Source organism: Amblyomma mixtum, chromosome 2 (genome assembly GCF_055824585.1).
Source record: "Amblyomma mixtum isolate Tamu chromosome 2, ASM5582458v1, whole genome shotgun sequence".
NCBI lineage: Eukaryota > Metazoa > Arthropoda > Arachnida > Ixodida > Ixodidae > Amblyomma > Amblyomma mixtum.
The window spans coordinates 196243930-196259071 of record NC_143013.1 but is presented as its reverse complement, the minus strand read 5'-3'; the positions used below and the strand labels follow the sequence as shown (position 1 = coordinate 196259071).

Below are 15142 nucleotides of genomic sequence, written 5' to 3'. Positions count from 1 at the left end.
TTTCTGCCTTCCTTCAATCCCCTTTCCCTGTAAAATATTGTGACCGCCTCTCCCTTATCAACTTTTCTCGGAAATAGCACTTGAGAAAGGGAAACGCATAGGAAGATTGGGAGAGAAGAAATGAAAGCGCGCCCATTCTGGTGCCGGCAGCCGTTGCGGTCGGAGCTTCCCGCGCCGTTCTCCAATTGTGAGTCCCTGATTGTACCGTGCGCGCTCCACCATGATTTATGACATTCGTGCTATTCTCTCTGCAGGTATCGCGAAGATCCGCGAGATCGACGAGGACCACAGGGACCTGGGAATCCACCGCCGCCTGCTGCTGCAGAGGCTTGTCGACGAGCTGTGGTGGGCAAAGGAGTATTCGAGCGACGATGAGAGCGACAGCAGCGACGACGAGACCGACCGCAGCGAGGACGACTTGGACAGGAGCCAGGACGACAGCGGCAGGAGCCAAGACGACACCCAATGCAGAGTCCTCGCCGCTGGAGACCTGAATTCTAGCTGTGGAAAAGTTGGCACTCCGACAGGCTCCGCCGCTTCGTCCGATGACCAGGAGACGTGGATGGTTGTTCCGGGAGGCAGTGGTCTCAAGCTCACCCTGAGGAGAAGCAAGTCACTGGTGCAAGCGGAGCAGGAGACCTAAACTCTCGTCGAAACATCGTTCCTGACAATGCCGGCGGCAGCAAACACCTGCCCTTTTCCGAGCCCGTTCCACATTGCCAATTGTAAATCAGTAATACTTAACTGAACGCAATGCTTCTACGCTAGTCTGCAGCTGATCATGGTATTTTGGGAATAGCCTACAACGCAATCAACCTCCAGAAATTCAATATAGACATTCCTTTCAATACAAAGACACATCTAACGAATACAGTACACAGGCAGCAACTATTGAAGCATGATGGTGGGTTGCAGATAAATATCTTTCAAACGCATGCGCTAATAAAATACAAGGAAGACGGCAAGAGAGCTTTTTGCAACTACATTGCTTTTTTGAAGAACACTTTTTCTAAATACGTAGACAGAATGAACACACAACAGTAACCAATACCGGCAACGTCTCATCAGGCCTGGAACAAGAATAAAGAGAAAGATGTGAGGTCGCAGCCGCTTTAAAGTACATAGGTAAAAAGATTATTTCTTATACACACACCGAATGGTGGCAGTTTTATTGGTAATTGGAATAACGCATTATCCGAGGTGTGAACTTTTGTTTAGGTCGCTAATATTTTCGATACTCATTCTGTAGATTGCTCAAAAGAACGTGCTGAGATTACTACCCCCGATAATGCATTCGGTAATAAAACCTGCTGTAAGGAACACCTTCAGTGCCAGTGATAAATACAAAGAGGAAATAACGTCAGACATAAATTCACCAGCGAATGAAAGAGACACCAGGAGAAGAAGAAAACATGACAACGCTCTACTAACAACTGAAGTTTAATCGAGAAACGGCCAACCTAGGTCACCAGAAGACGCATGCGTATCAGACCAACTGAACAAAACAAATAAATACACAAGTGGCTGATTGCCCAGGAGTGGATACGCGCTCAAACACTGGCAACCAACAAAATACAGATAATAGGCCTATCAATCTTGAACGCGCACACTTCTCTGTCAGTGACAAAATAAAACCTCGCTTAATGACGAAATTTTGAACGAGGTAATAAACGATACTATTGGCATTCATTTCAGAGAGAAGGATCGTAATACACCACACAATGGTTTGTTGGAGTTGTTTAAAAAGCTCGGTGTTGCGCCTTTCTTCCATTTCCAAATTCCTGCGAAGTATATTTCATACTCTTTTGAATACATTGCAGAAAAAGTGGAATAAAGGGTGGAGTTTTCTTGGAACGGGCTTGCTGGAGAATTCCTTGCTCTGCGTCACTTTAAATGTGCGAATTTTTCTTTCACGAAATCTCTATCATGCCGGCCCTTGTCATTCTCGATTGTGTTTTCTTATCACCGGATGTAGCTCCCAAGGCGTTCTTGGCAATAGAAAGAAAACGAAAGGTGGTTTTTAGGCGTTTGCCACACAAAGAAACAGGAGTGCCCATGCACAACCGACACATGAATTGAGCGCGGTTCAGTTTTTCGGGAAATATACGGGAAGGTGGCAAGACGACACGTTTGTAGACAAGCGTAGCATCAAAATTCATTATTGTGGGTGTGCATCGGCGCTATAAATACACGTGTTCGATTAACTCAATAAGCAGCAATTTTAATAAGGGGCACAAATGCTCGTTATCCTCTTTTTCGTTTGCGTTGTAAAAAGGAGCACTTTTTCTTATTTTGCGTGTTTCCAACACAGTAAAAGACTACATCGTCAGAACTTGGAATACTTTAAGGAAGACACATGAAAACTGGGGCCGGACGCCAAGGCCGGTGTTGTGGCGCGCTCGAAGTCAAGTAATGTGAAGGTAGATATTCAGGATGCCTGACTTGTTGAAATTGGTACAATGTTATTTAAACCTTGCGTTTATGCACGTCTCTTTATTTTCTATGCAAACTTTCATACAACGACAGTGTCTTTATACCGTTTGTTTTTACAGCTCTCAAAGTCTTCTCATGAAGAATCCCGTAAGAATCACATTTCACTGGAATATATTTGTCTGTAAATTTTTTGCGCATGCGTATAAATTTTTATTGGCACTGCAAAAACTGTCAGCTTGTCGTGCTTTCTGGCGATTCTTTGCAACCCAAGCACCGGATCAATAATATATAGAGTAACCAAAGGGCGTTCTTTATTTACCCACCGACGACTTTAGTATTTCATCTTATTCGAGATGAGCCCGCTATGGCCCTGATATGACCCCACTCTCTTGCTCAGAAGCCGAACTCGTAAACAATGAGGCACAGACGCAATAAATGTCGTACCTTTCGCGGTGGCTCATCAGTTACGGCACTTGGCTACTTAGACCGAGGGCAGGAACAACTTGGGGCAGCCGCGTTCCCACAATAATGAAATCAAAATGTTCAAGACGCGCGCTCATTGTGGGGTGTGAACGCCAGCTAAAGATCTCCAGGTGGTCAAAATTACACGGGCACCTCTTTCCCTCTTCCTTCTCTCCTTCACCGCTTCCCTCACAGTGCGTTTGATTTGCCCTTTGAGGTACAGTTACTTCCCTGTAACAACTTTTCTTGTTAACGAATGTTGTTTGTCTTGTTGGATGATATTTCGTGCCTTCGATACGCGTCGTTGCTTCTTCTTCATGTTGGATCTTCGGGAATTCTCATTACATTTGACATGTCTTTATCTATAAAGGTCGCTGCTTGGACTCAACAAATGGTTTTTTTTTTTATTTTCGTTCTGGTTTGTATGAAGATATTAGCGCCTATACATAAGACGTGATGGTCTCGTATATAAAATATTCAGGTGATGCACTTGAACCGCTACAAGACCCGAATAAAGTTCACATTGAATGTGGCGGCCGGGCCTGGTGTGTTCACAAAACAAATGTGGTCAGGAGGATTGTAATATATTAGTTTAAAAAACATTGCTGTGCCAAATGGGTGACCCTAAAGGAGTTCACATAGAGCGGTTTGCAGCAACTCATCCGCACATAAAATGCATACTCCTGCTGCCACCGGTCATGCAGCAATGCATTGTGATTTCTCTAGCAAGAGCGCCCAGTTGAGTAACAAGAAGAACTCTAGTTTGGGCTTTGGTTCATGATTCAACAGGAAAATGGCGCAAAATACGTGGACAAAAGAGACAAACACGACAGGACCAGCGCCAACTTACAACTGAATTTTATTTCGCACCAAACCCGCCTTTATGTAGGATAACACGCCCTAACATCCGTGTAATCACCCACAGGCAGTAGAAAAGATCACAGTAAGATATGTAGCACATGAAGCGCAATAGCAACCACGTAACATACTATCATGTTACGTGGTTGATATTGCGCTTCATGTGCTAGATATCTTACTGTGATCTTTTCTACTGCCTGTGCGTGATTACACGGATGTTAGGGCGTGTTGGCCTACATAAAGGCGGGTTTGGTGCGAAATAAAATTCAGTTGTAAGTTGGCGCTGGTCCTGTCGTGTTTGTCTCTTTTGTCCACGTCTTTTGCGCCATTTTCCTGTTGAGTAACAAGGTTTAGTTAAAATTTGTGAAAGACAATTTTATGTGGATAGAGCACGCTTTTAGGCTTTTATTCCACATATATATGCCGTGGAAGTTTCCTATACACACTCTTAAGCTGACGAAACCAAAGTTGCAATGAATCAGTGGCTAGGCAGCTCGTCTGCTGAACGAGAGGACCCCAGTTCCACTCAACGACAGCGGGGTCGCGTTCAGACGAAATTGAAATGCGAAAGGCGCTCGTGTGCCGTGCTATTTTATTGCCCCGTAACGATCCCCAGGCAGTCGAAATTAATAGTTAACATTCGGCTACAGCACGTCTTTCCCTCTTTTTCTTTTTCCCCTTCCCGCACGGTAAGGTTGAGTTTACTACCGGTGAGTGCGACAGCTGCTGCTCCATTTCCTCTCCTAGAAAGGAATTTTTCGGATGAGCAGTGTAGTAGGACCTGAACAAATTTGCAAATTTCACTCTGAATTCAATGACCATGCTCAGAGCGCACAAAAAGCAAATGTGGTCAGAAAGAGAGTATTATTTTCATTTATGTTAAAAATGATTGTTTGCGACATGAGCAACCATAATGCTCTATGAAGGGTCACTGCAGCTCCTTAACCCATAAAATACATACTCTTGTTGGTACCAGCCGTGCAGAAACGTCATGTCATTACTCTAGTAACAGTATCCAATCGAGTGAAATAACTTTTTAATCAATTTCACTAAGAAAACTCGTCCATACAGCGCGTTTCAACCAGGAGGTGACATTTTTGCGGATTATTCAGACGGAAATTTGCAGTTAAGCACTGTGTGTCAGTTTGTATCATAAAATTTTAGCCTTCTTGATTAGAAAGCGCTGCATTCACTCCAAGATAGCCTCAGTTTACACCTGAGAAATAATCTAATTTTTTAGGATTTTGAACACGTTCTTACGCCTAGGTGAAATTTTCAACCTGTTTTCAAATGCCAGTGGCTTCATGGCGGATAATGGTATTAATTCTCTAGGTGCAGCAAAAAGTAAACGAATAAAACAAATAAAGCAATAATGAGTTATTAAGCAAACAAGGGAAGGGTAATGAGGGGCTCGTTATAAATATGACAGAAGGCAACAGCCACAGAAACCAAGGGGCACAGGGGATTTTTTTTTAAATTAATATATTTATTTTGTGGTGTTGATCAATTTAGAATATTACTGAATATGTTATCGCTTAAAGATAATTGATTAGAAAGCAGAAGAAAAAACAACCACATGCCGCCGGTGGGATCCGAACCCACGACCTCCGAATTACGCGTCCGGTGCTCTACCTCTGAGCTACGGCGACGGCTGTCAATTCTTCTGCTTTCGGGGGTATTTATGTTTACAAGTAACCTAACCTTGAGAGTGTTCATCAGCGCCACCCACGTTCATAAGCGGCGGACGTAGAACGTCCTGAGTTACCGCAGGTGTGACGTAGAACGTCATCGAACGGAGAGGGTGGAAGCTGCGTGAGAACAATCTGATGCTTCCTATGGCGTCAAATAAATATATTAATTTAAAAAAAAATCCCCTGTGCCCCTTGGTTTCTGTGGCTGTTGGCTTCTGTCATATTTATAACGAGCCCCTCATTACCCTTCCCTTGTTTGCTTAATTGCTTATCGAGGGCCTCGATTCCGGCAGCCTTGACGCCATAGGAAGCATAAGATTGTTCTCACGCAGCTTCCACCCTCTCCGTTCGATGACGTTCTACGTCACACCTGCGGTAACTCAGGACGTTCTACGTCCGCCGCTTATGAACGTGGGTGGCGCTGATGAACACTCTCAAGGTTAGGTTACTTGTAAACATAAATACCCCCGAAAGCAGAAGAATTGACAGCCGTCGCCGTAGCTCAGAGGTTGAGCACCGGACGCGTAATTCGGAGGTCGTGGGTTCGGATCCCACCGGCGGCATGTGGTTGTTTTTTCTTCTGCTTTTCTAATCAATTATCTTTAAGCGATAACATATTCAGTAATATTCTAAATTGATCAACACCACAAAATAAATATATTAATTTAAAAAAAAAATCCCATGTGCCCCTTGGTTTCTGTGGCTGTTGGCTTCTGTCACAATAATGTGTTATGTATTTTCAATTTACCTAACGATATTTTGTGCTTGTGTGCTTCACTGGTTCGAGCGCTTATTTACTGACGTGACTTACATTCGTTGCCCAAAAGAGGGAATCGCGCAACAAAGCAGCTCTCCCCGTTGAAGTAGTACGCCTGGCTCACGGAAGAAATTGCACCCTCTGCAAATCAGAACAAACATGTGGTGCTCAGGCTACCGAAGGCAAGTGCGCCCAGACATCCTGGCAAAATATACTGCGTGCACTGCCCCTGCCATCTCTGTGAGTACCAAGTTTTCTCAGTGCGGAACCTGCGTCCGGGTGGAATGCTTTTTTGCGGACTCGTGATTGTGTGTATAGTGCAGTGAGTACTATCATTATTTTTATACATGCCTAGAAGCAGCATTATGCGCGTAAGCTGCAGTGTTGAAGAGTTATAAGACAAGAACGTGGAAACGGTGTTGGGATAATTATGATAAATTTCCAAGTGTGAACAAATAACAGTGACTGTATTTGAAGAGAAACGGCTGAAGGGAGCAATTAACTCTGTGCGCTTCATACGCCTAATAGCGGCTCTTAAGTGTCCCCATAAATCTTTAAAATGTTTCTTCTTTCTGGTTTCAAAGCGCTTCGAAGAGTTTTTCATTTTTTCTCGAATATGCGCGTCACCTGACGACAGCGAAGTTAGGGCGAGAGACGGGCATTGTGCACGAGGTCGACACGGGATCCCCGAAGCAAAACGAGTACGACCACAAACACAAACTTTACATCGAAACTTCGATTTACCATATCAGGCTGTGAAATGCACCATGTGACCCATTGTCCAAGACCCACTGCGTCGCACAGCGCACGAATGACAGCGGTCGAGGCTAGAACTTTGAGTAAGCGCTTTCTATAGTATCGAGGAAATGAAAAGCCCAGAAAGCGTCGTGTAACGGAACCGATTGCAAGCACTCCCAAGAGGTTCAAAATCAAAATATGCCCAGCGTGGAAGTAGAATACGTAGAAGAGCTTTGTGCAATGGCACATATAGGCTTACCTTCGCAAGGACTGAACCCGAACATGAAGGACTCCGTCGTAGTGAGGTTAAGGCAGTAATCTACGTCATACCTAAACAGGAAAAAGAAAACACGAAGGAAGTTATGAAAGTACTTTTTCGCCTACGCGTCAAATGATCTAAGTAGGGGAAAAAATTAAGGCTATGGATAGAAAGGCAGTGAAAGTTCAAAGCCAGCACATCTGCCTGGCTGCGCAAATGAAGCGCAAAGTTGAGGGAACGAATGAGCTAAACGGAGAATTCCATTTTCGGTACACATTCCAGTCTACTTTTTGCATATTCCAACGCACTATTTGTGCCCCGTCGAGTCATTCTTGAAAAGTTTGATTTTGCCTGTGTGTTTGAAGGAATTTGTGCTTGAATTTGTTGCTTTCTTTAGACAGCTTTCATCAGCTGGAGAACTGAACTCATCGTCTTTAGGGAAGGGACAAAAAAAAGGTTTTCGATATGGTGATAACTGTTTCGTGGCATCCATTTCTTCAGTGCTATCGGAGCCTATTCTCTCTTCCTCTTTTTACCCTATTAGCTCATGAGGTCGAAGCTTCAACCCCTTTCTCCCAGCGAAACAAGTAGATTTCTTCATGCGGCAGCCGTTCTCCCTTGCTTCCATCTTTAATATCCTCAATACACAGGTTTAATCTAGAGCAGGACTAATGCCTCCGATCATCTTCGATCCCCTTGGTCATGTGAAGCCACGGCCACATAATTACAGTAAACTTTTATAATGTCATCTCTGCGCTTTTCTCTAACGCCACACTTTTCCTTTGGTCTTTACCGAGAATGGGAGGGGGAAGAGTGGCAGCTGCCTGCTATGTTTCTCTCCTTTAGAATACACTGTGCACCCCTAACAGACAATGGGCAACCTGTTCGCCGCTTTGTATGTCCTGTCCAATTCAGCTCCCTGCTTGTGATTTCAAAAGGTACTCATAGGCTGCCCAATATTCTCTAATCCAGGCTGTCCCCCTTTTCGTTCATCATCCCTATCATTTTCTTGCAAAGGACGTCTGCTGCAAACTTCTCTGTTTCAAGATATCAACAAAACGCCGAGTCCCGCTTATAGTACCCTATCTTGGAGCTAGGCCTGTGCTAGTAGTGGTTTTTTGGTTCGAAGTGAATAGTAGTGTTCTTCGAATAGTTTTGAAACGGAAAGTGGAGTGAAGTGGATTTGGAAAAGTTAATGCGCTGAAAAAAGGTTAAAGCTCAATAAGTTTTTTTTAGAATCATGTATTTTTGTAACACAAAGGGCCATTACATAAAAAAAAAGAGTTCAGCGCGGATTTGTCCCAGTTATTCAAACATTTCCGACGTTTTTGCAGAAATGCCCGTCGGAAATACGACTAGTAGACCTACACGTGTTGCCGACATAATTGCCTTGATTGAGACCTATACGATGGACCTCCGACAACCACTCTTAAATTACAACTGCGTTGTTGCACGGCGGTTGCTTTTAGGCGGTGGCTCAGCGGAGAGCTTCCTGACCCGTGCGACGCGCGCCTGCGCGCCAAGCACCACTCCGTGTCAGGCATCATAAAGGGACACCCAACTCCATATGCCTCGTGCTGGCTCCCTCTCCGGCTCGCGCCATTGCGTTTAATTGGAGAGTTTCACGCAGAGAAAAGGCCTGCGGCAGTTCCAGTCACTTCAGACCCTTCCCGCGGATGTCAAGGGGGCGGCCCGTTCTTCAACTGGTGCGCATCGCTGTGCCGATCCCGGCGCGTGCGCGACGCATCTAGCGCGGGCGGACACCTGACTGGTGAAGATCTGGACGACACGCTCGCGTATGCTCGCGGCTGCCCGTGTCTGCCGCCGCGAGCATTCGCAGGCGTGTCACCGAGATTTGTACCTGTCAGGTGTCTGCCACGCGCATGCGCAAACAGGTTCCAGAAGACGCGCAGGCGCATGGCGCATACACCTAAGAAATGTCCATGGAGTCGGAGCTTTGGATGCGCTCACACTGTGGTGTAAGTAAGTACGTAAGTACTTAAGTGGTGTAGGAAGTACGGAAGTGCGAGGTGGTGTAGGGAATACGTTGAAAAAAACCACACGATGCAAGCGTCTGAGAAATGTTGCTCGCTTGGAATGATTAGGGATTTCGAACACTAAACGTTCGCATCGAAGCAAATATCAAATACATTGCTATTGGACCAAATTCTAAATTACGGAAAAAAGTACTGAAGACGCTGACTAAAGTGTGAAACGGCAGTAGCCTGGCGCCATTTCCAATGATGTGTTTTGGGGTCTCGTAGCTGCCTGTATGAATGCGTCTCAACTAGCCATGTACTTCTACGATCGCGTCCGGGCGCGCCGCCTAGAACACGGCCGCCTTGCGCACCGATGCGGTGAGTCATCCCGCGCACCGCTGAGCCGCTCCGACACCCGTGCCCGACGACAGTGACGTCACACAAGCGCGCCACTCAGGAGGCGCGAACATGCGCCTAGCGACAGTGGCGTCACAGCTTGGAGGAGACCAATCAGGAGGGCGGAGAGACGTACAGGTTCTGCTAACGGACATATGACCTTGACAATGAGTCATTAAAGATTTCCGCCTTAATATTCGCACAGGCGCAGTTTCAACTCTACCAGAAATGGCGATAAGTACAGGGAAGGTAAAAGAACCTCAATCCTTACACTTTATCCTGCAGCACTATTCGGCCATGCCTCGTCCTAAGAGTAAATTAGATCTCCAGGTTAAGTTTCGCAAGGAACGGAGAGTTTTTCACAAACAAGTTTGCTCCCAGAGGGGGAAAAACTGTTAAACTGCCACTCGGTGTTTCCAAACATCCTCTTCATGTGTGCGCGGTTGCCGCCAACACAGGCAAAGAAACACGCGCCAACAAATTTTCGTCGAAAGAACTATGGCATCTCTGGGTGCTAGAAGCCTCAATGTAACTCAGGCAGTCACGTGTCTTTACACTTAACTGCTTTGGTACCACCGGGTTGGACAACCGGGCTTGTTATTTTTTCTCATCGCTTAATTAAATGTAAACACACCGCGATAATTACGACAGGTAGGAAAGTGCGCCAAGGTGACCATCTGACGCTTTCCCTAACTCCAATAAAGGAAAGGATTGAGCTTCAGCTAGCCATTTTGTAAGTGAACAAAGAAAAGATGATGTCAAAGAAACAGCGCATCCTGTTTACTACAACACGATGTGCTCTATTTGTACGATCTAACCGTGTCACAAGCTGCGTCTTGGTGCGAGAAGGAAACAAAGATTTTCAGTCAACTGATGGGGTTCCCATATGTATTGGCTAAAGGAGGCTATAGGAGGTAGGTTGTCACTGGCGCGAAGCTCGCGTGTTAGTGTTTTTGCTAGTAGCTTGCGACACGCAAGAAAGCGCATCAGTATTTTTTTTATAGAGGATATTTCATCTCTAAAACTCGGTATATTTTTTAAAAATATGCTTTTTGAGTTAGCTCACGCTTTTTTGCATACCATTGTCAGCGGTGTAGTACATTAGAATACAGCCAGGATGTGCTATCAGGCTAGCTAACTAATATTGGATATCACAAAATGAACAGGGGAGGGGAAAACCTCACGTTGCTTGAGCCAACGTTTCGACAAGGGGACTTGTCTTCGTCTGGGCAAAGCGTTCATCATTGGCAGGGATTAAATAGGGCCTTCGCTCTGAGGAGGAAGGCCCCGGGGGTGGGGAAGGAAAGTGGTGTGAGAGGGGATGCGTGTCAAGAAGGGGAGGGAGGAGAATCTTGATTCGTTAAGCTGCAATAGTGGAAAAACTTATATCCCGAGGGTTTGTAATGAACAAAGGCTTTGAAGAGGCTGCGACGGGCGGTTGGCGCTGGATGGACCTGAAAAACTCAGATAAGAGGATTAGTCAGCGTGGTACAGGGAAATGAGAACAAGGCAAACAAAATAGGCTAGCACTGGAAGGAGAACGAAAGGGGGGGCAGTTCCAAGGAAGGACAAGGCAGGGGGGGAGGGGGGGAATGGCTCGAGTTCAGAGAAAGCCAAAAGGTGAGGGCAGAGGGGGTAACAGGAATGTCATGGTTTCCGAGAACTGATAGTAGGGGTTTAGGAGAAAAAAAAGGTGAACAAAGGGAGAGGGCGATTTCAGTTTCGATATAAAGACTAGTTTTGACTGCACATCGTCCAATATTATCTACATGCTCCAGTGCTCCTTCCGCCAGAAACAATATATCGGAGAAACCGGGCAAACAATGAGTGCCAGATTAAACGGGCACAGGGCTGACACAACACGGAATGAACAGAAGGCAGTGTCGACCCATTTTAATCAACGCCATCACAAATTCCACGAACTCAAATTGTTCATTCTTCAGTCAGGCTTCAAATCGACTAGGGACAGAAAATACAGAGAAGCATTCCTAATCCACAAATTTAAAACACTGCAACCAACAGGGATTAACATGCCTAGAGGATACCTGGAATCTCTCAGGTACATTCCAGGGTTAGCCTAATTTTAAATTAACAAATGTCTTGCACCTGCTCACACCATTTCCTAGAACCTCGCATAAGTATATTATCTTTTCAGGAGGACACAGGGGCGGGATGGGGGCACGGGCGTGGATGTGGACAGGGACAAGCGCTTGTCCGTGTCTTTTGTTGCGCCCCTGTGTCCTCCTGAAAAGTTATGAACCAACACGCCCAAATACAAGTACTTCTGAGTATACTATCGCTCTTTGCACCCTTCCCACGTCATATCTTCCACCACATTTCCGGCCTTCTCACCCTCTCCCTTTGTTCACCTTTTTTTTTCCTAAATCCCTACTATCAGTTCTCGGAAACCATGACATTCCTGTTACCCCCTCTGCCCTCACCTTTTGGCTTTCTCTGAACTCGAGCCATTCCCCCCCTCCCCTCCTGCCTTGTCCTTCCTTGGAAATGCCCCCCCTTTCGTTCTCCTTCCAGTGCCAGCCTATTTTGTTTGCCTTGTTCTCATTTCCCTGTACCACGCTGACTAATCCTCTTATCTGAGTTTTTCAGGTCCATCCAGCGCCAACCCCCCGTCGCAGCCCCTTCAAAGCCTTTGTTCATTGCACACCCTCGGGATATAAGTTTTTCCACTATTGCAGCTTAACGAATCAAGATTCACCTCCCTCCCCTTCCTGACACGCATCCCCTCTCACACCACTTTCCTTCCCCACCCCCGGGGCCTTACTCCTCGGAGCGAAGGCCCTATTTAATCCCTGCCAATGATGAACGCTTTGCCCGGACGAAGACAAGTCCCCTTGTCGAAACGTTGGCTCAAGCAACCTGAGGTTTTCCCCTCCCTTGTTCATTTTGTGACCGCCAAGGACCATCTACCGCACCCTCTCTCTACCATAATATTGGATATTTAATTTTAGAACTATTACTCCTAGGCTCCTTAATTAGGGAGACGCGTGTAGCCCACCCTAAATAATATCCATATCAGTTATTGAAATTTCGCAAACGCGGTTACCCTCGGTGCTGTAGACCAACAAGGTATGTCTCTATCACTCCAAAACGCATGCACTTTCGGGAAGCTAGCAGGGAAGGCAACCTCTCCAGTGCACGTAACTCGTCGAAACAGCCAAACTTTGTTGGGCCACAGCGAGGAAGACCGTGTTTTCGAAATTCTAAAACCTGATATACATACTGCTTACGGTCGTCTACACGCTTCTCAATAATTAAGGAGCCGGAAAGTAATATTTAAGAAATTAAGTGTTCAAAAATTTGCTGGGGTTTTGGTTTGGTTAAACCTGGTAGGTTGCGTAAGCATTCATAGCGTTCCATTCGGGATCATCACCGATTGTAGACGATTCGGTTTCGATGGAGCTGCAACAAGGAATGGTCAAATTTATGCGACCAGGCGGCGTGTTCGATCCTGGTGGATAGCGACAAACGCCTATGTCCACAGCCTTAGCCCACTCTACCACTGCCAGGTCGCGATAGGCGAAAAATGCTCTGTGGCTCGAGCACACTATGAGGCAGTGGGTGAGAGTGGGGGAACATGAACGGTTCACAGCTATGGACTCTGGAAATGATTGGACAGAGCCATGCTGGGGTGCGTGTGCTGATTTTTTTTTATTTGAACTGTTTAATTTTTGTTTTCCTTTGCGCTGTGTGTGACTAAGAGCGCCGCGTTATAATGTCTGGCTTACCCTCGTCGGGATCAAGTTACGATGTATGTGCAACTTCATGAAAACTGTGCAGTCATGTTTTCTCCATTCCGTAATTATTGCAGTGTCGTTGCATGCATCTCTGATTTTCTAATGATTTTACCGGAGGGCTCCATTTGTTTGTAAACGTATTATCTGAGAATTGTGTTCGCATCTCCATGCAGACAGCGTCCTAAGCATATTTCCTTTGCAATTCTTAGTAGGACGCAGAAGCGCTAACCACGTACGATCAAAGGCGAACCGGCCATTCCAACGACGATCCGGAGGAGAAACTTAACTGGTGCCGTGACCAGGACGAGTGTTTCAAGTTAACTCCTTCTAAGATCTGTCCTCCTTGCGATGCACCGAAAAGAACAAACACTACTTTATTCGCGGTCAAAATGAAAATTTGTTTTGGCTCCTTTTTTTAACGGACACTGAACGAAGTATTTGATTTGAATTCCCCAGAGCTTTGGTTTCTATTGTCGATTTGTTCTCTTTCACTGCCATGCTTTTAGCTGTATTAGTGGCGTTTAGTTTCGTGCCTGCGTTAAGTCGTGTTTTCTGTGAAGTTATAGCAGCGGAGCCGCTAGCTGGCTACTTTGTATATAGCCTCTACACTCAGCAATTTGCTGTACCCAAAAGCGTGTGGTAAAGAGTGTGTTGGAAAAATAATCACATTTAGATAGCCGTGGGATTTTCCGACTCTTATACTCTAAATGTGGCGCTTGCCGGAGATACGTACGTTGGGCGAGCTTACAGTGTGCTGCACGTAACTAGAACCAACAATGAAAATTTGAAGGGAAACTCCAGCTTGTTGAAACCAAAACACAGTGTTTCCCGCCAAGTAAAGCTCTTGGGAGTGTTTTTTTTCACGTAATAACTACTTCACTACGATTAATTAGAGAAAAAAATCGTATTTACATTAGGACCAAACACGTTTCGTGAAGATGCATAGGGGGGCTAAAAAATAATTATTGATGCCAACGTGCCTCCTGCGCGGTCGTTTTTTGTGGCATTTAGAAGAAGCCTGTGAAGTATGAAAAAAATTTGCTGTGGCTTAGCTTTGTTAAGCCCGGTAATTGCGAAAGCAATATCCGTACCTACGCCATGGTTCAGCTGGTAGTGTAGCTGGTGGTGGTGCTTGTGGTTAGACTTGTGGTGATGCATCGGTTATACAATCCAATGTAATGTAATCTAATGTAATCAAATCTCATGTAATGAAATCTAATATAATGTAATCTAATCTAATTTAGTCTAAGCTAAACTAATGTAATGTAACCTGATTTAATCTAATCTAATGCAATCCAATTAAATCATATCCCATCCAATCCAATCCAATGAAATCAAATCCAATTTATTCCAATCTAATCAGTTGTAATCTAATCCAATCTAACCTATGGCCGCCGGTGGAGCACCGCCACTAATCGCAGACGGCGCGGGATGGCCACCCAGCTCTTCGGCGTGACGTCACACAGAGGTCATGCGAAAGGTCATTTCCTGTGCACCGCCGTCGCACGCAAAGGCTTGAAAGTGCAAGTAGGAAAGCTTTCGCTTTAAAATTCCACATAACTGCACTTAAGCGTTACAACATTGCAGCCTCCAAACTGCGTTTTGAAATCTCTAAACTCGCGCACTGACCGTATCCAAGTGAGCTGCCGCTATACTATTCGACGGTTTGTAAAATAGTACAGGTAAGGAGAACGCAGAATGGTTAGAACTATTGATCAATAAGAACTGTCCCCTAAATTTCCTCTCTGTGGCCTCCCTCTCGCTTATCAGAGACCACAACGCGTGCTCTCAATTCCTGGGAGATGTGACTACGC

General features: G+C 45.5%; 1 long non-coding RNA gene across 1 annotated transcript in view; it reads right to left on the bottom strand.

The window, feature by feature from the left end:
- The window catches only part of LOC149362055 (uncharacterized), a 50829-nt gene extending 43565 nt beyond the window's left edge, over positions 1–7264 (bottom strand). Inside the window, exon 1 of the long non-coding RNA XR_016288480.1 lies at positions 7199–7264. This is a non-coding gene — a long non-coding RNA (uncharacterized LOC149362055). The remainder of the gene's footprint in view (positions 1–7198) is intronic.
- Positions 7265–15142: the final 7878 nt, after the last annotated feature.